Source organism: Bactrocera neohumeralis, chromosome 3 (assembly GCF_024586455.1).
Source record: "Bactrocera neohumeralis isolate Rockhampton chromosome 3, APGP_CSIRO_Bneo_wtdbg2-racon-allhic-juicebox.fasta_v2, whole genome shotgun sequence".
Lineage (NCBI taxonomy): Eukaryota > Metazoa > Arthropoda > Insecta > Diptera > Tephritidae > Bactrocera > Bactrocera neohumeralis.
This window is the reverse complement of record NC_065920.1, coordinates 41,404,357-41,427,413: the sequence shown is the minus strand read 5'-3', so window position 1 is coordinate 41,427,413 and position 23,057 is coordinate 41,404,357. Positions and strand designations below refer to the sequence as shown.

General features: G+C 36.9%; 1 protein-coding gene across 1 annotated transcript in view; it reads left to right on the top strand.

The window, feature by feature from the left end:
* Positions 1–2,975: 2,975 nt before the first annotated feature.
* LOC126752541 (uncharacterized) overlaps positions 2,976–23,057 on the top strand; it is a 281,963-nt gene continuing 261,881 nt past the window's right edge. The window contains exon 1 of the mRNA XM_050463430.1: positions 2,976–3,275. The gene's annotated coding sequence lies outside the window, so the exon portion shown is untranslated. The remainder of the gene's footprint in view (positions 3,276–23,057) is intronic.

Here is a 23,057-nt window from a genome sequence, read left to right as displayed (position 1 = left end):
ATCTGGTCAACCAGTCAAATCAACGGAAATAGAAGAGCTGGCGTATTTTCAGCCATTAAAAACAGATACAACCATTAATGGAGAACACTGCCGACATCGACTCTTCAAATTGAAGCGAGCGATTGCCGAAAAACACTCCGAATTCGCTACTAGATCCGAGGCAATATTCTTCCATTAAGAGAACGCCCGGCTTCAAGGTCCCGGTCGAAAACTGTTTGTAGAACAGCATACGTTTTAGTTTACTTGAGCTCAATAGCTCAGACCCCGGCCGTTCGGAGCCTCATTTGTTCCGGTCGATGCAAAATGCCCACAATGGAAAACGGTTCACTTCAGAACAGTGGAAAATTAGCTTGAGATACTTTTGAAATGATACTAAGCTAAGAGGTACTTTTTCAAATGATATAAATTTATTGCCAAAAGGAAATGTTACAGTGATCGGATATAGTCCAAATATGCGCCGTTTCGTTCCCCTCCTTACTTGCGAAGAACTCGGACAGACACTTTTCACAAGCCTCTTTTGAGTTCAACTTTACACCAACAAGGGCGTTCGCCATAGACAGGAACAAGTGGTAATCACTTGGCGCTATGCCCGGGCTATATGATGGATGCGATAAAACCTCCCAACCGAGCTCCAGTAGCTTCTGATGAGCCATCAAAGACTACGAAGTGTGTGGTCTGGCGTTGTATTGGTGGAACACTACACCCTTCCTGCTGGCCAATTTTGGACTCTTCTGGTCGATCGCCTGCTTCAAGCGGTACAGTTGTTCGCAGTAGAGGGTAGAATTAAGCGTTAGGCCATATGGGAGTAGCTCATAGTGGATGATTCCCTTCCAATCCCACCAAACACACAGAAAAACCTTCCTGGTCATCAATCCCGGCTTGGCCACTGTTTGGGACGATTCCCCGGCCTTTGACCCCAACCGGTTCACTGGATATTGTCATATGTGATCCATTTTTCGTTGCCAGTCACTATCCGCTTCAAAAATGGGTAGAGTTCGTTCTGTTTCAGCAGCATATCGCAGACGTTGATTCGGTCCAGAAGGTTTTTTTTGCGTCAAAGCATGCGGCACCCAAACATCAACTCCGCATCTTCTGGACGATGTCACGAAATACCACATGCCGGCCTATCTCGATGATTGATCGGTATTCGTTGCCACAGGTCTTCCGCCGGCTGGCTTATTCATGGTGTCGTTTTCACCCGCTCTGAATCGTCGAAACCATTCCTCCGCAGTTCGAAGTGATAGAGTACCATCCCCCAAAACACCATTAATCTCACGGAACGTTTCTCTAGCGGATTTGCCTTTAACGTAGGAAAACTTTAAAATAGCGCAAATTTCGGCGTAAGTGAACTCCATGTTAACACGTCTATAACTGTTGAACGCAATTTTCGAACTAATCATGCATAGCGTCGTTTTGTAGGTTATGTCAAGACCTTTCAAAGGTGTATCGTATTGCCAGATATGAGCTTTGTAGCGCTTTATACATAGCCGCGAAATTCAGAAAACAAAAAGGCGGAACCTGATACTTTTAACACCGCCATCTTGTCAACCGTGGGTCACTGTATCGACAATATTTTTTAGTATGGATATTGTTTTTAGGTTTTATCCACGATAAAGTCCGCTATCACGTCAGTTTTAGAACAATCAGTGTATTTTTTATAACAAAAAATCGTCTTCTTTAAGTTGTCATACTACGTGTCCTTTATACATACAGACATATGTACATATATGTATATATTTCTTCACCGACAACATTTATAATTTCAATCTTTTTTTGGGTATAAAAAAGTGTCAACATATTTAAATGTCAGACACTGCAAGAATTTTTCATTTTTGTTTTTGATTGAAGACAATTAACACACATCATACACTTCCCACGCATACACGCAAGCATATACACAAAGTCCACAATTCATCCTTATCAGCATATGTCTTATCAGACGATGGCAGCATAAATGCTCAAATACGTGTGTTTGTGTGCGTGTGCCACAAACAGGAAGCAGGCGGAACTCCGCTGTAACACTCGCCAAACAAAACGTGAACATATGCGTTGACACCGATGCAAACAAAATAAAAATGAACTGAGAGCGGCAATGCACGCTACACAAGTTAGCTCTCGCGCTCACCACGCGCCGTTACTCATACGCCACGTCGTGCATTTGCTTTTCGAAATTAACTACGAAAATTGTCGAATACGAAGTCGTGCTTTGGCATTCGGCACTGTGGCAGTAGTTAGACAACAATAGCTTCGTAACAAACGAGTGTCAGCTGGCTGTTGTTGTTGTTCTGCTAACGGTAGTGTAATCGTTGTGGCATTCGCGCGCCGCAAACGAGGAAAAACTAATTTTCCACCAATGGTCTCGATTCAGTCTTGTGTCGGTATTAGCATTGGACGGGAACGTTTCCTCCGAACGACCAAAATAACGGTACAACCAGCGAGCGCGCTAAATGTGCTTAACTATGCGGTAAAACCAAGAAAAAAAAACACGCTACAAATGCAATGCACATTTTGCAAAAGCCGCAGACGCTTTTTTTCCGGTGAATAAATGAAAAGTAAATGTGAAAAGGGAGTTTCGAACTGGTGAAAAATGAAGTGCTTTTCAAACATAGACGCCGTAGAAGTGAGTGCGAGTGTATAGTGTTATGATGCTGGTGGGAAAAGTTTGTTGCAGACAAACGTGTATCGTGTTGCAAATGCATGGTGATGCAAGAAATGGTGGCGTCCAGCGGTATTAATGGCAACAATACGCTGAGAAAAAAGCTGGAATATTTCTGAAAGCCAAATGCGTAGATTTCTCAAAAAAAAAAATTAAATTGTTAAACAAATAAAATAGATTTTGTGTAATCCAAGTGAAACTTTAGAGTCAGGAGGCATAATAACTATTTGACCGCAGGAAAAAATATTAAAATAGTGCAATATTTTTGAAATTAATAACAATAGTAATAGATTTGTATGAAAGTAAAAATTTTAATAATTTCTGAAATTACAGCAATAATAATTTCACTTGCTGCCAATGCGAAATTGGAAAAACGAAACGAAATTGTGTTACAGTGAGAAACGCAACAATTTGCTAACAGTGCCACATTCCTTGCGAGCGTCATAAATATTTGCCGGCATTCTTATTTGCTTGCACAGCGACGTTGAATTACGAGGTGTTCGCCGCAATTTTGTGTGCGCTTCCGGCGCCATTTGTGCATTTCCGGTCGCGCGGGCAAGCGTGCGTGCCAACACACATACCAACAAAGTGAAAGTGCTAGCCGAGTTGGTGTATACATGTAAGGCGTTATTTGTGTTGGAATTTGAAAATTATATTTGCAATGTCACAGCAGTTGTTGGTAGGCAATTTTTGTTGTGGTAATAATGTGACAGTGGCTAACGAAACATAATATTTGATTGCCTCTAAAAATGCTAATGTTATTTGAATTCTTTTTTATTTTGTTAATATTCAATTTTAAAGGCACATTGAATCAACAAGTAGGTCAAAGGTTATTTTGTGGGAATATTCGTAATATGTGTATGTACTAATATGTATATTAGAGTGATTCAAAAAAAAATTTTTTTTTTTCGTTTCGTACTTGGAAAAATAGGTTCTTAGACACCTCTAAGAAAGCCTCTCCAAACAAGAGTTTTTAATTGTAACGGGAAGGTCCTCCTACATACAGTTTTCTATTTTTTCTAATTATCAGATAGAAAAATTTATATCTCGCTTCCAACTACTTGAAAACATATCTTGTTCCTTGGATTTTGTAGGAAATTGAATGCTCTACAAAAAAGGTCCATTATGATTTTTTCGTAAACCCAACCGTTTAAAAGATATTAACGGTTGAAGTTTGATTATTTTTGGGAAAATTTTTTTATTTCTTATGAATTTTATAACTCAATGAAAAAAATCATTATGAATAAGGTTTTTGGAGAGGCTTTCTTAGAGGTGTCTAGGAACCTATTTTTCAGAGTATCAAACGAAAAAAAAAATTTTTTTTTTTTGAATCACTCTAATGTATATATAATAAGTGAAAGGTATATGTTATATCGTTTGTGGCATTTTTCGTGGTACTGTATATGAAAAGTTTTTTCGACTGTTCCAACAGATATTGAATCTTAATATATTCTCCACCTTCTTCAATACTATATGTAGTAAATGTCATCACATAAAATGCAAGATAACATAACATCAGTTTTCATAAGTTTACAGGCGAAGAAAAAACGATATAATCGAAACCACTCATATTTATACTTTGATTACAAAAAGGTTATATGTTCTTTATAAGTTAGTTATGTATTGGTTATAAAATGGTTATAATTTAGTTATATATTGGTTATAAAATGGTTATATGTTGGTTATAAGTTAGTTATATATTGGTTATAAAATGGTTATATGTTGGTTATATATTGGTTACATGTTGGTTATGTCTGACAGCGGAAGGTTAAAATTTTACGACACATTGTAATGTGTTACAGTGAACCGTAAACAATAAAAAACTCTATTTCGAATTTTTGATTTTTGCATTTTAAGTGACCATATAGTCATTAACTTTAATTAACCCCTCTCCAAAAATTTTCGAGTAAAAAATTCCTAGTGTCTACAACTTGCCACAAAACTTTTTTTTCTGAAGAAGCATCTTATTAAGGAGGTATTGCCGAGCAAGCAAATATTATTGAAGTAAAATTTTTTTGAAATGCTCTTGCCCACATGTAGTATAGACCCAGAAGTTTACTTAAGAGTTTCTTATGGCTTACCTGAATCCAGACTGCTTAACTTATCTTACAATGATCTTGAAATTAAACTGAACCATAATCTGGTATTAACTAATAACAAGCGCGATTTTGCTTAACTCTTTTATTAACTTTTGCCATTATTAGAAATGTATAAATTTTTCAAAGATCTAATGACTTAAAAAAACTCTCTAAAAAATAAGTAAGTTTCAGTCGATTAAGCAAATTACCATATTATAATAATAAATTAGTAGCTTTGGAAGCACTGTTCAGAACTGGCTTGTAATTATATACATTTTAGGAGCGTGAGATCTCTAGAAGAAAACTAATCTTTTATAAGGCACTCAACTTGCTTAATATCAAATCATATTAAAAAACAATGTAATGCTCTTCCGGGAAGTGCTCTTGTAAAGGAAGAATACGTTTTGGAAGCAGTTTAATTTGCTTCAGAATGGAGCCTAAATGGCTCATATCATTGTCGTGTTAGAAATAGATATTTTTCGGTTATGAGCAAAGCCAGCTACCAAACAACATAAGTTCCATGTGTAAGCAAATAGTAATAAAATAACGAAAAAATAAAAAATAAATAATGAAAATAAAAAGAAAATTATTTTTAAATACTACTTTCGTTTTCCAGTACGCTCAAATATAGGTCAATGATTCAATTTCGTGATTTTATTGAATGTAGTGGCTTTAAACAATACTGATAGAGGGAATACTGGCATTGCAATGATAAGTGTCTTTCTAAACTACAGAGAAAAGTACTTTGTAAAGAGTAATTTCTTTAATTACAAGTTGAAGTTGAATTAATTCGAATTCTTCCACTCAGAAATGGTGAATACTTCTGCAAATCAAAAGCATAAGCCTCCAAGGTCATTTGGCTTGTGAGGGTTAAGTAAAAACAAAGAGCCTTATTTCATTCTCAAGAGAAACAAGAAAAAACGTTAATTGAATATACCCTTCACAGGTGCATTTCTTTTAGTAACTATGTGTTCAGTTTGTATGGTAGCTATATGCTATAGTTAACCGATCCGACCAATTTCTTCGGAGATTACAATGTTGCCTTAGAAAATAATCTGTACCAAATTTCGTGAAGATAAATTGTCAAATGAGCAAGTTTACCATACAAGAACTTGATTCCGATCGTTCAGTTTATGGCAGCTATATGTTATAGTGGTCCGATATCGGCCGTTCCGACAAATGAGCAGCTTCTTGAAGAGAAAATGACGTTTGCAAAATTTCAAAACGATATCTTTAAAACTGAGGGACTAAATCGACTAAGCTCGACATACTGATCATTTATGTATATATATACTTGACAAACTTAATATACCCTGTTCAGGGTATAAAACTTTTACTAACTTTTACTTGTAATAGCATACTAAAACTTGAACTGAATATTGTATAGGCAATATCTTAGGTTTAAACATAATTTTAATTTTTTTTTATTTTCATCCGCGGTGGAGGCTTTAATCAATGCAGCAATGGAGCAAATAAAATTTGAGTGAGACTAGCAATAAAAGCAAAACTGAGTAATCGAAACATTATGCTAGGGGAATGCTTGTAATATATCGGATTTTCCAATTCGGATGATATGACTTCTAAATGACATTTCGGGCATTTTTAAAATGTCATGATCTGTAATTTGTTTTCAATGTATTCAATAAGGTTTACAATTTCATCGCAAAAAGTGATTCGCAAGAACCACGTTTACAAATTATTAAATTTTATTAAAAAAATAATTGTTTTCCAATTGTAACTTTTAGTGCGCTTTTACCAATTTATGGTCGTAATAATCGTTCACCTGTGCTCGTTATTCGTGGAGTTATTGAAAGTTTCGAGCGTACATCAAATTAAATGCTTGAAATCATTTTCTCTGATGAGGCTCTCTTTCTTTCATCTGAGTGGTGCGGTAAATAGTCGATTCTGCTAAGAACATCCAGAAATTATTCATGAGCAACCATTACATTCACCTAAATTGACAGTTCTGTGTGGTTCGTACTTCTTCCAAAATGAAAATCGTGACATAGTTGCTGTCAAAGGAGTGCTATACCGCTCTATGATAACCAACTTTTTATGGCCACAATTGGAAGAAGTTGTTCTTGACTCTTCTAAAAATGAAAATCGTGACATAGTTGCTGTCAAAGGAGTGCTATACCGCTCTATGATAACCAACTTTTTATGTCCACAATTGGAAGAAGTTGATCTTGACTGCATTTGGTTCTAACAAGACGGGTGTACGTACCTCACCGCACGTGCAACAACCGAGCTTCGACTACTTCTTTTGGGGTTATTTAACCCTATTCGTACCACGTAGTGACTTTGAGTCACTTTTTAAATTTAAACTGGTGTACTTGTTGTAATATTTTTTAATCTTGGGCAAGATTTAATGTATTCGTTCAATCATAATTCACCTTTGAAAAAATTCATAATTCATAATAAAATTGTTTTTTTTAGATATTAGTTAAAATAAATTTATGTTTATAGCTCGCACAGTACCACGTAGTGACTCTTTTGGGGTTATTTAAAGGTTTGTGTTGCAAACTTATAGTCTGTAGTTTAACTATAAAATTATTGAAATCTTTAGAAAAATGGCAATGAGGAGAGGATTGGCAGAAATGGAAATTCGCGCAGCTATATATCAAATAGTGATGATGAGAGTAGTGATAATAAGGCAGAATGTGCAGTTGATTGTTGATGACTTGGAAGATGTAGTATCTTCTGATAGCGAAGAGGACTGCTGTGAAACTGTTTCTGAAGTGGATGATGAAATGTGTGTATCAGATACTGAGGAAGTGGAATCTCTTGTAAATGTTTTTGTTGGTAAAGACGGGACTGAGTGGAGTGAACTTCCAAATATTACGGGGAAGACACCTTCTCACAACATAGTGACAGGAAGCGTAAACAAAGTAATGTTGCCGCCAGGCAAACACATTCAATCCCCACGTTCTGAAAATTATTGTTGATTGCACAAATATAAATGCTACTGAACAGCTGCAACAAAAATGGAAGCAAACTGATGAAATTGGCTTACTGACTGATGCAGGAATCCGAAAAAATGGAATAAGTGACTACAAAGAGTTTTGATCTCTGACTTATCGCGCTACTTACGATTTGATGAAAAAGCAACAAGAAATTCTCGTAGAGCGGGGGATAAATTTGCTGCTATACGAGATATTTGGGACATCATTATAAAAAACTTCAGAAAATATTATATGCCTGGTTTTAATTTGACAATCGATGAACAGCTCGTTCCCTTTCGAGGTCGTGTTTCATTTCGACAATATATGCCTGCAAAGCCAGACAAGTATGGAATGAAAATTTGGTGGATATGTGCCAGTGAGACGAGTTATCTATTGCATGGAATACCTTATTTGGGTAAGGAAGACGCTAATAGACAGACAAATTTGGCGCAGAATCTTGTCAAACAGCTTTGTGAATTCTATGAGGGTACAAATCGAAACATTACTTTTGACAATTTCTTTACCAGTTTTGATTTATCGCTCGATCTTTTATCAAAGCGTCGTACATGTGTTGGAACTCTTCGAAAGAACAAAACATTTATTCCTTCAAATTTTCTGCCTTCCCGGCAACGAGAAGCAGGAAGCAACCTTTTTGGCTTTCCAAAGACCATGACTCTAGTAAGCTTTGTCCCAAAAAAAAACAAATAAAGCTGTTCTCTTGCTCTCGTCGATGCACCACACTGCCGATATTGACGCAGAGACAAAAAAATCGGAAATAAAATTATATGCCACAAAAAGATACGTTTGATCAATTGTGCCATGCTTTTACAAGCAAAAGAAAAACTCGCAGATGGCCAACAGCTCATTTTTACAATTTGATAGACGCCGCTGGTATAGCTACCAAAGTAATTTGGTTGTCCTTATATCCAAAATGAAATGTTTCAAAAAAAGGCACTCGCCGCAAATTATTTTTCAAAGATTTGTTCCGGAAATTAATTATGCCAAACATCGAAAGAAGAGGTTTAAGCCGATTGTCAAATGCTAATAAAGCAGTTATCACTGACACTATATCAACATCATTATCCCCCAATAAGTGTTTACCGCCTCCATCCAAAACAGTTCGCCGCCGATGTCACTTATGCCCCTACAAAAAATGCAGGGTTTCTATGCAATGTTGCCAAATTTGCACCAAAAATGTTTGCAATGAACACTCGCAAAAGGCTATAATATGCGTGAGTTGTGTGCAAAATAATTAGTAGTTTAATATTAATTATGAATTCGTTTCTTTTATATATGTAACGGCCAATTTATTCGCTCTTCATTACAACTTAATGCTTCATTAGAGAGAGAATAAATTGGCCCTAAATATCTTTGCATTTTATGTTTGTTGTAATGAATTACTTTAACCATTGAAATAAAACCAATTGAATAATACTTAAGCCGCTTTATTTATACGAGTGACTCTAAGTCACTACGTGGTACTCTACGTCCGCACAAGCACGTGGTACGAATAGGGTTAAAGTCATTGGTCTTTAGCAAAAAATTATATTCTCTTCAAGCTTTAAAAGTCAATATTGAACGTGATTGTAACGATTTTACTTCACATTAAGTAAAAAACGTTTAAATTTCCTTAACAATTTTTGTTTTATACTTTAAGAAATCTTACTTTTAATTTCCACAGCACATTTTTACAAGAATGTTCATCTGTGGAAGGGAAATTTCCTTAACAAGTGGAAATATCTGAATTTGTCTTTGATTTAATACCAAGCTGATTTGAAAAAAATTTAGGTGTGATTTAATGCAAAATATTTAATAACTTCTAAAGCAATATTGATAACCTTAACATAATTGAGTCTGAAAATTTTTTTTATGGTAAAAAAATTAAATATTCTTTCAATCTCTACTGGCAACTGTCCTAAATAAACACCAAGCTTATGAGATTTCGCTGAAACAATTATGATTTTGAAAATTTCGATGCTTAATTATTTCATTCTTCATACATAAATAAGTATCCGCACTCAAATACTAATTAAAGCGATTATTGAGTCAAAGAAAAAAAAATTGTGTAATGGTATTTTTCTTGGCACTTTGTGGGCAACACATAATGAAAACAGGAATGGAATACACGCACATTTTTCTATAATTTGTTTGTAGTAAAACGGATCACTTAATTTAGTAACTTAAGGCAAATGGAAGTTTTAATTACTCTTGGAATTTTTGGTTTACAATATAATCGTTATTTTGATTCAACAAAATATTGAAATTATCAAGTCAATCTTCTATTATTTTTTTTTAATACCCTACAGGGGATACGTTGTAGCACCCAAAAGTAAAGATCGGGGATCATATGCCATACAGTATATACCTAAATGCCCAGCGTGACCAGCAGAGTCTATTTAGCCATACACATCTGTCCGTATGTATATAAGCATGCTAGTATTTCAGTTTTTGAGATATCGGTCTTTTTTCCATAAGTCCTTTTCTCACCAAGAAGCTCCTCATTTGCTGCTAGGCAAACTGAACGAGCGGAATCCGATGCTTGTACGGAATTTTTTTTCATTTGTCGAATTTGTGTACTCAAGGCATCACTATAAGCTTCAAACAAATTGTACAGATCGGACCATCGGATCTCATAGCTGCTGTCTAAACTGACCCATCAAAAGCATAATAAATATCTTTTTATACCATTTTATGGTCGATAAGGGAGGTGGGTCAATTTCTCTTGTGATCAGGAAACGCAATTTCATTCACAAAAATTTAACTTTGCTACGGATTGTTGTATAGCGCCATAATTATTTTCGAAATGAGGCAGGGGATGCCATTATCACCGATAATAACATGATGCTCACCTACCTTTTTATTCCGAAACTTGATGAAATCGACGCGCATGATCTCCGTTTCCAAAAAGACCGTGCGCCGGCTAATGCTTCACGTCTAAACAAGGATCCTATATTTGGGATCTCATTAATTTCGAGAAGTGGTCTTGTCAAATGGCCGCCAAGATCGTGCGATTAAAGATCTCTAGATTATTTTCTCTCGGGGGCTATGTTACATCAAAGGTTTACGTCAATTAACCAGCAACGTTCAAAGAGCTGGAAGACAACATTTAACGCACTATAGCCGAAATGCTGCACGGGGTTATCGAAAATTTGGCTTAACGGGTGGAAATATGTAAAAAGAGCCGTGTTGGCCAACATTTTCGTCAAATCATAAATAGTATAATAATGGGTTGTCAAAAAAGTCTTGCGGCATTTTTATTGAATTTTTTTTTTTATTGAAATTGAAATGAATTTTTGACGACTCATGCCCTGCTCTTGACCGATGCTACGGCTGCTACTATGCCGATCTCTTTCGACCAATTCAGCGATTTTATCGCAACTTTCGACGACAGGCCTTCCGGAGCGTGGCGCATTTTCGACCACCTCTACACCAGAAAGAAAACGTTGAAACCATTGTTGTGCGGTGGAAATGGAACTGTATCGGGTCCATAAACTGCACAAATTTTATTGGCGGCTTGAGATGCATTTTTGTCTTTATCGTAGTAGTACTGTAAAATATGCCGTATTTTCTCTTTATTTTGCTCCATGTTTGCGACGCTATAGCTCACGAACGACTTAAAAGAAACGACAATCAATCAAACACGTGTTAGCGCGTGAAATGAGCTTTCCAAAAAGGTATAGCATGACCCGATGCGACGAATAAAACTAGAACTACGCGCTTTCAGCGCCAACTAGCGAAAATACCCAAGACTTTTTTGACAACCAATATTATTCTAAACCGCTCTCTAATGACTTCTTCCTGAATCTTTAAGTTTAAAAATGCGGGAAAAAATGATTGACAGTGAAGAATATCAAAAAAAAAGAGGTTAACGATGAGATTGAGGCACAGTTCGAAGCATATTGTTATAGTGCATAAACATGCATATTCAATATTGTAAGCGTTGCGAAAGCTGCATTTACATTTTCATGCAATTTTCATGTACAAAATGGTGCAAAAGACTTCGTGGACTTGACTCAGAAACATTTGAAATGCAACCACATTCCTTTCGAGTCATTGACGAAAATGCCAAAATAATTTGTGTATGCATAAATGCTTTAAAAGCCACTTAAATCGCTTAGCTGTCACGCTATGTACATTTGCAGCAACAGCAACACTAACAAAACGATAGTATTATATATATATAATATATGTGCAGCAACAAGCACAAGCTTGCTCTCTCACTTTATTATCCCATAGCGACACCACAAATGCAATGCAACTAACAACTCCGATGTCCACTACGAGTACCAATGTACGAGTATTCTCCGCCAGCTCACTGCAAATGCCAGCCGGCGACACTGAAAATACTCGCCGCCGTATGCTTCTGCTCTTTGAGTCTTTAGTTAGTTGGTATGCAACAACGTGCGGCACAAAAACCGAAATCCAAGCAAGCGTCAGTATGTGTTGCGAGTCTTAAAGTTGTTCTTGTTATACTCTCGCAAAAATGTTGCTAAGGAGAGTATTATAGTTTTGTTCACATAACGGTTGTTTGTAAGTCCTAAAACTAAAAGAGTCAGATATAGGGTTATATATACCAAAGTGATCAGGGTGACGAGTAGAGTCGAAATCCGGATGTCTGTCTGTCCGTCCGTCTGTCCGTCCGTCCGTGCAAGCTGTAACTTGAGTAAAAATTGAGATATCTTGATGAAACTTGGTACACGTATTCCTTGGCTCCATAAGAAGGTTAAGTTCGAAGATGGGCAAAATCGGCCCACTGCCACGCCCACAAAATGGCGGAAACCGAAAACCTATAAAGTGTCATAACTAAGCCATAAACAAAGATATTAAAGCGAAATTTGAAACAAAGGATCGCATTAGGGAGGGGCATGTTTGGACGCAATTTTTTTGGAAAAGTGGGCGTGGCCCCGCCCCCTACTAAGTTTTTTGTACATATCTCGGAAACTACTCTAGCTATGTCAACCAAACTCTACAGAGTCGTTTTCTTCAGGTATTTCCATATACAGTTCAAAAATGGAAGAAATCGGATAATAACCACGCCCACCTCCCATACAAAGGTTATGTTGAAAATCACTAAAAGTGCGTTAACCGACTAACAAAAAACGTCAGAAACACTAAATTTTACGGAAGAAATTGCAGCAGGAAGCTGCATCCAGGCTTTTTTTTAAAAATTGAAAATGGGCGTGGCCTCGCCCACTTATGGACCAAAAACCATATCTCAGGAACTACTAGACCGATTTCAATGAAATTCGGTATATAATATTTTCTTAACACCCTGATGACATGTACGAAATATAGGTGAAATCGGTTTACAACCACGCCTTCTTCCAATATAACGCTATTTTGAATTCCATCTGATGCCTTCTCTGTATAATATATACATACATTAGGAACCAATGATGATAGCGGAATAAAACTTTACAAAAATACGGTATTTGAAAAACATGTAAATGACGTATAATGAAATCTCGATTATCACTTTATCATGCGAGAGTATAAATTGTTCGGTGACACCCGAACTTAGCCCTTCCTTACTTGTTTTTTGTTTCTGTTATTGCAGCTGCTTATGCTATTAACCTGCTGCCGTCGAGACGAGCTGCAACCGCTGGGGAGTCATTTCACTCAATACAAAAGTAATAGCAAAGTGCATTTTATGGCAAAAAGCACGACGAAAGCAAATGCAAAGGAGGACGATGGAAAGAGTTGAAGTTAGCGAATTTCACGAAGAGGAAAGAATAAATGCAATGCGTGTATATGTTGAAAGAGCAAGTCTTAAAAACTTAAGTAAATAGTTTCTATAAAGAGAGGGTTCTTCGCCGCACAAGTTTAAGAATTTCACCGTTAAAATCGGCGATTTATGTATATAAGTAAGGAAGAATAATGGATTGTTCGTGGAGTCTAATAAAACAATTAATTTTGGGTTATAGAATTAATAAAATGAAAAAAAACGTATTGTAAGGCAAAGTACAAAAATACCTATTATTACTCATATAATAACTCAAGGCTCAAATTAGAAGAATTATATACATCTAAACCCAACCTAAACTAACCTTAACTAAAATAATTCAAACTAACCTAAGTTTGGGGTGCATGCTTAGAGTAAAATCTAAAAAAAACTATATTTTTCATAAAACAGGACAGCTTAACACGATTTACGTGTGATATGTCAAACAAAGGCTTTTGAAAAATGTACATCTACTTGGATCATCCTACTATATTTCGATAGAAAATATACTAAAATTTTAAATACTTTTTAAATATAATTGTTGATTTACTGCCTTCTAAAGTATGTTCCCCCAGTTCAATCAGTTCCATCAGTTATCATTCAACACGTTTTTCTCAGAACAGTTTTCAAATATGCTTGAATAATTACTCAGTGACTAATGATCCGATCACTATAAATTTATTTCTGCCTGCTTATGGTTCTTCATAGAATGTCTTATCAAATTTTTATCTAATTAAAAAATAAGGAAGTGGGCCCAAAACTACCAAATTTTGAGTTAAATTAAAACTTTTTCCGGACGCCACCACTTTGTGATTTTCTTTTTTGACCATAGGTCATTTTATACATGTACAGTCCTCTACTCGACGATCTCTTTTTAGGTTTCATCCAAGGTGAAGACAAACAATTGGGGTTTTTTTTTATTTCCAAAAATTAGTCTTTTACGCTAGTTGTGTCCTTTAACCGAACAAACCAGCTAGTGAAATTACAAAGGAGCTAAACGATGTCCATGTAAAAATATCGCAAAGGACAGTTGAACGCAACTTTTCAGAAAAACAGCTGAAATGCCGCCGTCCAGCAAACTAAAATTGACGATCAACGAACGGGTAATATAGACAGAACTACACGCAGTTGGATTGGAACAAGGTGAACAAAAAAGCCATGAACGACCGCCGAAAGTTTCCCATTCAAAGTTATTCTGCTAATTAACACGATTTTCTTCTTAACAAAAATTATCTTTAGCGACAAATGCCGACTAGAAGCAGTAACAGAACCCGTTCAATTTATGCGACGTAGACCGTGTGCACGTAGTGCCGAGAACTGCATTTAAAACATCCCCCCAGTATAATGATTTGGAGCTGCTTATCGGATGAAGGTCCTGGACCAATTTTTTTTGTTGAGGGAACGATGAATAGTGAGCACTAGGTTGTTTTTTTTTAACTATTAATTTTTTTCAATCCCATCATGAAATTTCCTTGAAAATAACCTAAAACATTCCCTAAAAATTTGAGTCCTTAATATTGACATTAAGAACACTGATCGTGATTTTTTATCTTTAAATTTCTATAGCTCAGAGGCATTTTATGGCATCGCTTTGACTTTAGACACATATTCTTTAGAATTGAACACTCTGCAAAGGTACCCACTGCGACAAAGACGAAACTCACACCGGCGAGGTAGTACGGGGCTCTAAACCTGATTTTTCCACGAAATTCGCTTGCTTTTGTATATAACTCGTAAATGGCAAGAGCTATATTAAAAATGTACATGAAAAACTTGTAGGAAATTTAATTTGCTTCAAAAAGGTACGAGGTCAAAATTGCTATCATTAATACTTCTCGAGATATACGGCTTTTTATGTAAGGCTGTATGGAATTTTCATAAATTTTTTATTACATATTATTCAGTTTGTATGGAAGCTATATGCTATAGTAATCCGATCAGAAACATTTTTTCGGAGATTATGTTATTACCTTAAACAGTAATCCTTGTCAAATTTCGTGAAGATAAATTGTCAAATATGAAAGTTTTTCATACAAGAACTCGATTCCGATCGTTCAGTTTGTATGGCAGCTATATGTTACAGTGATCCGATATCGGCAGTTCCGACAAATGAGGAGCTTCTTGAAGAGAAAATGACGTTTGCACAATTTCAATATGATATCTTAAAAACTGACTATACAGACGGACAGACAGACAGACGAACATGGCTAAATCGACTCAGCTCAACATACTGCTCATTTATATACATATTATATTTTATAGGATCTCCGACGCTTTCTTTTGGGTGGCAAACTTAATATACTTTGTTTGGGGTGGGTAAAAAGTGATGTATAAGATGCTTGAAAATCGTCAGGCAAATGTTAGAGAGTTGGCAAGAGTGCTTGACGTCCCTCGCGAGTCCATTCAAATGATTTTGTTGGAAATTTTGTGTATGAAACGCGTTCTTGCTCCACTCGTCCCGATAAAGCTGAATTTTTGTCAAAAAGAATACTGTAAACAGGTATTTTTTGACATGCTTGATGCTACGAATTCCGATCCCACATGCATGGAGAGGATTATAACTGCCGATGGGGCATGTGTTTATGTTTCACATTCAAAGAAGTCAACAATCATCGGAATGGAAACCGTTTTCCAACCTATTCCAAAAAGTGCTTATGAAAAGTGTTTCGAAGGCTGGAAAAATCGTTGACTATTGAAGCCTGCAAATACCGAATATGTGGACGTCAATTCCTCTTGCGAACTTTTACCGAAAATATCAGTCAGTCTGTCAAATGTATTATTAATATTCGAAAAAGGATTTTTCTGGCTTTGATCCTTGCAAGTTGCGTGGGTATAATATGTTTGATAACAGCCGAGCTGAGTCCTTCCTTACTTGTTTAATATGAAGTGTTTCCAACACCACAAAAGTATAAAATGTTCGGTTGCACCTAATGCCTCACTTGTCTTAATTCAATACTGTTCAAAAACTGAGCGTTAAAATTAGGTAGAGTTAATATTTTTTATAAATTCGCCATTTGTAAGCATCGAAGCCCGAGAAATATAGTTTATTAAATAAGTAGGGAAGTGATAATTTTGATGTCTTCAATGAGGTTTGATTTATTACTGAAAAGTGGCAGAATCATACGAAGTACTGTAGGTCCCCAGTAACATTATCCAGCAAACTACGTTTTTTGTTATTAATAAAACTTTAACTCTTATTAATAATTTTGTTAGGTCGACAATGGAGTCTGGAAATTTTGAGAATATTGAAAATTTACCCTGCCACAGAAATCTCACTGTTACCTGAGTTTCAAATGCTCGTCATCTGCAACTCAGTAACAGGCAGTTTGGTGTGTATTTTGAGCAATTCTCGGTAAGTCTTGAAATGATTTTATCAGCCATCTCTGTGAAGATTTTATTTGCGGCTTTCCGACTATGAAAGTCAAGCTGATTTAAGAGATTGATCTGAAGGCTGAACTACGACAACGGTTAACTGCAAAATAATTAACAGCTCTATGGAATGGTCTCCCGTGATTAGCATTTCAGGGCAGAAGGATTTCTGCCTAGACGCATTAACCGTTTTATTGATTTCTGTCTTTATTTCCTTATGGTTCATTAGAACTTCGACCTAAAAATATTACATTTTATGGATATCTGCTTAGAAAACTGAAATTTTTCACATTTGATGGCCTCACGATTCCGAAGCGAACCACTCTCTAAGTACATTTTGAATATTTACAAGTTTCTCCCAACAATTCGATATTTAATCTAATAAATGTTTTAATTCGGGCGCACCTATTGAGAGACCCTACATTATGTACTCATGGAATTATGCTAACAAATATATTTTTGGCATGCCTCCTTGCTGAGCGGCTTGTGGCAGCTAAAGTCCTATACCGGGCCATAGCTGGGTCCGGCTCTCTGCCGATTGGCGTTGCTGCAGCAGCATTTTGCGCCATTTTGCACATTCGAGGAATTTCCAGCAATTCTTGCTTTCAGTTTCGTGTGCGCACACTGGCACAAACAGCTGCATGCAATTGTCGTCGCCGTCTTGTTGTCAAAGTCTCATTTTTTGTTGCTGCAATTTTTATTTTGCCTTTCGCATACACAATTTTATGACTATGCTACGTGCAACAATATCGGCGTGTCGTGGCATTGCTTAGCTAAAACAGTTTTTTGCTTGGCTCTGAAAAATACATACATACATACAGGTATGTTTGTATACTATATAAGTATATTTTTTGGCGTTCCTTGTCGCTTTCAAGAGCTGAGAGCCTTTCGACGAAAGCATATGCAACAGTGGAGGCACATACCAAGACACTAGCTAGTGTGTGCTTAGTTGCACTCATTCATGGCGAGATTTTTATTATTGCGGCACAACATATCTACGTATGTGTGTGTGTGAGTGCACACGTATACTCATATGGTTATAGCAACAATAATAATGTGACACAAAGGCGACTGGCAGCTGGCAGCTGGCAGGAGCAGGCAACATTTGTTTTAGCAAGTAACAACAACTAGTGCTATGTGTGTGTGTGTGTCAGCAAGGATGCTCAGTTATCATCGAAACACAGCAGAGCGCATCAGCACTAAATACAATGACTTAAATGCAATGAACGCTGCTAGGAGAGTGGATAGAGGGAAGTTGCTGCAAAATCACTAACATCATCAACGCAAATAACAACAACGACAATACAACAGTCGTTGAAACAAAAAGTGTTTTGCAATGAAAAGAATAATACTTCTGCAGCAATGAGAACAACAACAACAACAAGAGAAAGAGAAATAAGCAAGTAATGCAGCAATAAGCAAAGTGACAACAATGATAATAACAACAAAAGAAATTGCTCCAAACACGCACATAAAGGTGCACTATAAACAGCCATACATACATACATGCATATATATATATGTACATATACCTATGTATGTGTGGAGCACCGGCAGTCAAAGCCGAAAATGCAGCAAGCAGCCGTGTCTTGTGCTGATGCAGAAATTCTAAATTTTACCCAAAGGAACTATCAAATGCAACTAACGTTTCTATACACTCTGCTTCACAATGCGCTTCAGTCTTACGGGTTTCAACTGCAAGCAAGTGGGTATAATAGGTCAAGTTCTTTGACCCAAATTGTACGCGACACTTACTGCGGGCTTCAAAGAAATCGCTTAGATATTTATCAACGGAAAATCCTAAAGGTTATGGAAGCTTTAAAGTACTATATGTGTACGTATGAATATTTATGGGGGCATCAATATATCTTTTATTGAGAACTTATTTGTTTAAGTCTGTTGCCTTTCTGATATATTCTTCATCCTTAGTATAATCAAGTGGTTGGTATTGACTAAATTTGCCTCACTACCATCATCTCATAAAACTTTATTATTTATATAAAACGTTGGTCGGCGTACACCAGCAGCTATACACTCTTATAGGTGATTGTGACTGCTCGATTAAGTTCTGCAGCTCGAATTAATTTCTCCAAGGGCAGATTGAAGAAGTCGCACGAAAGGGAGGCGGTTTGTCTGAAACCTCGTTTGGTATCGAACAGCTCGGAGAGGTCCTTCCTGATCCTGAGGGAGCTTTTGGTATTGCTTAACGCCCGTTCACACAGCCGTATTAGTTTTGCGGGGATTCCAAATTCAGACATCGCGGCATAAAGGCAGCTCCTTTTCGTGCTGTCAAGAGCAGCTTCGAAATCGACGAAGAGGTGGTATGTGTCGATTCTCCTTTCACGGGTCTTTTCCAGGATCTGGGGCATGGTGAATATCTGTCAGTTGTTGATTTGCCAGTTCTAAAGCCACACTGATAAGGTCCAATCAGTTTGTTGACGGTGGGCTCTAATCTTTCACATAATACGCTCGATAGAGCTCGTGGTGTCCCTTTTTGTGGATTGGGCAGAGCACACTTATATTCCAATCTTTGGGCATGCTTTCATTCGACCATATTTTATAAAGAAGCTGATGCATGCTCCTTATCAATTCTTCGACGTCGTGTTTGAATCGCTCGGCCAGATATCCATCGGCTTCTGCCACTGTTTGTTGTTCTTCAGACGGGTAATTGACATTCGAACTTCTTCTTGGTCGGGCAATGGAACATTTACTCCATCGTCGTGGCTTAGGCAATCACGATCACCACCTTCTACTTTTATGCTTTCACTGCCATTCAGCAGGCTGGAGAAGTGTTCCCTCCATAATTAAAGTATGCTCTGGGCATCGGGGACTAGATCACCTTTGTGGGTTCTACAAGAGTATGCTTAATCCTTCTGTTAGTGGCCGCGTCTTTTTGTAAAACTTTCGAGCATTGTCCCTCTCGGCCAGCTTGTCAACTCTTTGTACTCACGTATTTCCGCCTTTCTTTTTTTTTGCCTACAAATGCGACGCGCTTTCCTCTTCAGCTCTTAGTAACTATCCCATCCGGCACATGTTGTGGTCGAGTGCAAAGTTGCGAGGTAGGCAGTCTGTCTTCTCTCCGCTGCAGCACGACACTCCTCATTAGAAACCGCAAAGATGCGATTGATTTTCCACACTTCCTCAATTTTATTCCGTGTTTGTAACGAATGTGAAAGAGTTGCCAAAAATCGAAATTCTAGGGCTCTGTCAACTTTTTTGTTTGCTAGAATTATTTAAAAAATATTTTCATATGCAATATTAATTAAAGGGTGTAATTTTTAGGCAAGAAGTGTAGTTTTCAAGTAGAAATAGAGTTATTATAATTTAATGTTATGTCATTATAATGACGGTTTGTCATTATGCTTTTAAAATGATTTCGGGCGAGTGGTTGCCACGGCTGGCTCGAATAATTTCCACCCGAGAGATCGTCCACATCTACGTCCTCCAGTTAAACCACGAAACAAAATTAATCTTGACTCTACAGCGTTCCCAACAGACTGTAATATTATAGTCGCCTTAAATTTGGAGAAATATGGGGAAATGATTCCCTCTCCTAATCTCGTTTTGGGCCCATTCTCCGAACGAGTTGGATTTTGTAAGCCTGGTTGCTCGAAGTTTGCATACAAAAGAAAAAGTTTCGTTTGATAGTAACAACTTTTAAGTCGAGTTAAGGTTAAGAAGGAAAAAAGATTTTTATCAAGATCGATATTTTGATTTTGAACGGTTAGCCTGAATGACAGCTATGTCCAAGTGATTCTATATCGGCGGTTCCGTCAAATTAGCAAATTTGAGCAAAAGTGTTAATACGAAATAAAAATAGTGCTCAATCTATTCGGTATTTTTCATCTCTAACGAGATAGATCTAACTGAAGACGAGACCATCTGAGACAATACTCTTCAAAACAGAGTCTTTCCCTCAAAACTCAAATGGTTATAATGACGACGGTAGTTTGGTAGTGTGAATACTTTATTATCTGAGTTTGAAATGCCAAGTTATTTTGAACTGGTATTCATCAACCAATAGTGATTTGAATACATTTCATTAATCGAATATTCTTTCTGATATTAAAGCCTCGGTATGTGCAAATACGAGTATAATCTCAGTAAGAGCTGTTATAAATGAAATGAGGATATTTGAACTGTTAGTTTGATACTAAATACATAGAATAGCATACGCCAAAATCTAAGTGACCTAAGAGTTTATCATTTTTACTATATTACTAAAAAGTATGGAAAGGTTCTGTGATGATCTCATCAAACAGCAAATCCCACTCCTGACAGTTGGTTTTTAGCCCCCTCGAGCATGTCAAAGATAAATTTATTCATGTCGCTCTTATGATGTGCTTACCATAATAGGATCGAAAGTTATTTCGATAAACTAAAATCAACCTTGGCAGCTTTCATTGACATCAATACCGCTATATTGAGAACGGCATACGTACCACGCGAAGAGGTATCCCCCTTGATTTGGGTCACCTTCATCAATAAAGTAACACTCATACTCATCACGGAGATCTATTTTAAAAGTACTAGTGAGATCTGTTAAATATCTCGAGATTAATTAAGATAAAAAACCAAGCTAAGGACCCTGGGCATATAAAGCTGTTTGAATCCAGAACTTTTGTAACTAGAGGAGCCAATTGGCCCAAGGTAGAGTCAACGGCCCCATGTTATATTGGATCTACACAAGTATCTTCTGTCTCCTACGTTGGTTTACATCAAACTCCTGGAATAGTTACAGCAGGCTTTCGTTTAAGACCAGTCAGCTCAAGGTTTTAGGTCATTGGAGCCAGGCTCGGCGTTACTGGTATTATACTCCATGTTGTTACTGAATTCGGGTTAGATTGGCAATGTGACCTCGAAAAAATATGATGCAGCAATCCACAGTAAGAATAATTACTATAATTTAGTGTTGAAGGCCGACATTTTTTGCTGACAGCAGCAAGGTACTTAACCTTCAAGTCGTTAGCAAAGCTATCAGTTAATGTTATCCGTATCACCTACGCCTAGAAGGAGACACTAAAGAGACTTTCAGTGGGAAACTCGGCAAAAAACATTCAGTCATATGAAAATAGAAGGGAATGAAAGGGTTGGCCCGCTCGGAGGGAGCCAGGAACGTAGTTCTTCTATGCTGTGCTATACCATTAAGTTTAAAGCATTTGGAGTAGTGAAGATGGTGAAGAAACTTGGAACAGGGAAGTCATTGGAATACAGAGTCTGCGCGTTGGACGATGGGACGGTGGAATACTTCCTTTGGGAATACTCAGCTTTCACGCGTTTGAGTTCCTCGGCTCCTAATGCTCCAACTTAAAATACAGTGAGCAGCTGGGATGGAAAATATCACGTAGTTTATTAGATCCACTGAGTTTGTTGATAAAGCTGAATTGGTTACTGCTTAACTGTTGCCGCCAGCGGTCTGGCATTCCTGCAGCTGTATTAGGAAAAACTGCGATGCGGTTATCGCCTATGCTCATCTCTAAGTTTAAATAGTTTTTTTATTCATGAACAAATCTTGTATTGCTTGCGATAATATTCCCATTACTATTATAATTTTACACTTCTTTAGATAGTAATGAACTATTATAAAGTGAAGCTAAAGTTTTGTTCTATATTTTATTCGACCTTGCTGAACGTTTGAGAGTCTGCCCTTATTCAAATATAAACTGCCCTTAGAGTAAGTGTCAATATTTATTAAGTGAAATACCGTCTGGTTTTATCTAAAAAATCTTCGCCATCGATAAATATTTTATGCTTCAAATACATATATCAATAAACACGCCGACTTTAATCGATTGAAAAATAAGTTTATAAACCTCATACACCACAATACAGCATCTTCGACATTTCGCTAAGTAAACATATCTCAATATGCCAAAGTAAACGCTCAGACTTTGCTCGAAATACCCAAAAACACCACTAATAGTTTTCGTAAATCCTACTTAAGTGCTTAACGCATCAACACAAACAACCAAACAACAAAAAAAATGCAGAAAAAATAGGGAAAGATACAAGTCTGCTGTGCTTCCTTTGTGCCACAACGCAATGTTGGAAAACTTTATCTGCCTGTCCACAAAAATGTGATGTTCCTGTTGTTGTTATTGTCTTGCCGTTGTCATCGTCGACGTCGTCGCGTCACATCAAATTGGCGTACGCAAATGCTCAATTTAGAAGAGAGACGACTTAAGCCATTCAAAACATGCGACAGACTAAGCTGCCACTTTTTTCCACGTCTCGTGCTTGTCTGCTGCGCTGCCATCTTCTTCTTCTTCTTCTTGGTTATTCTTATTTTT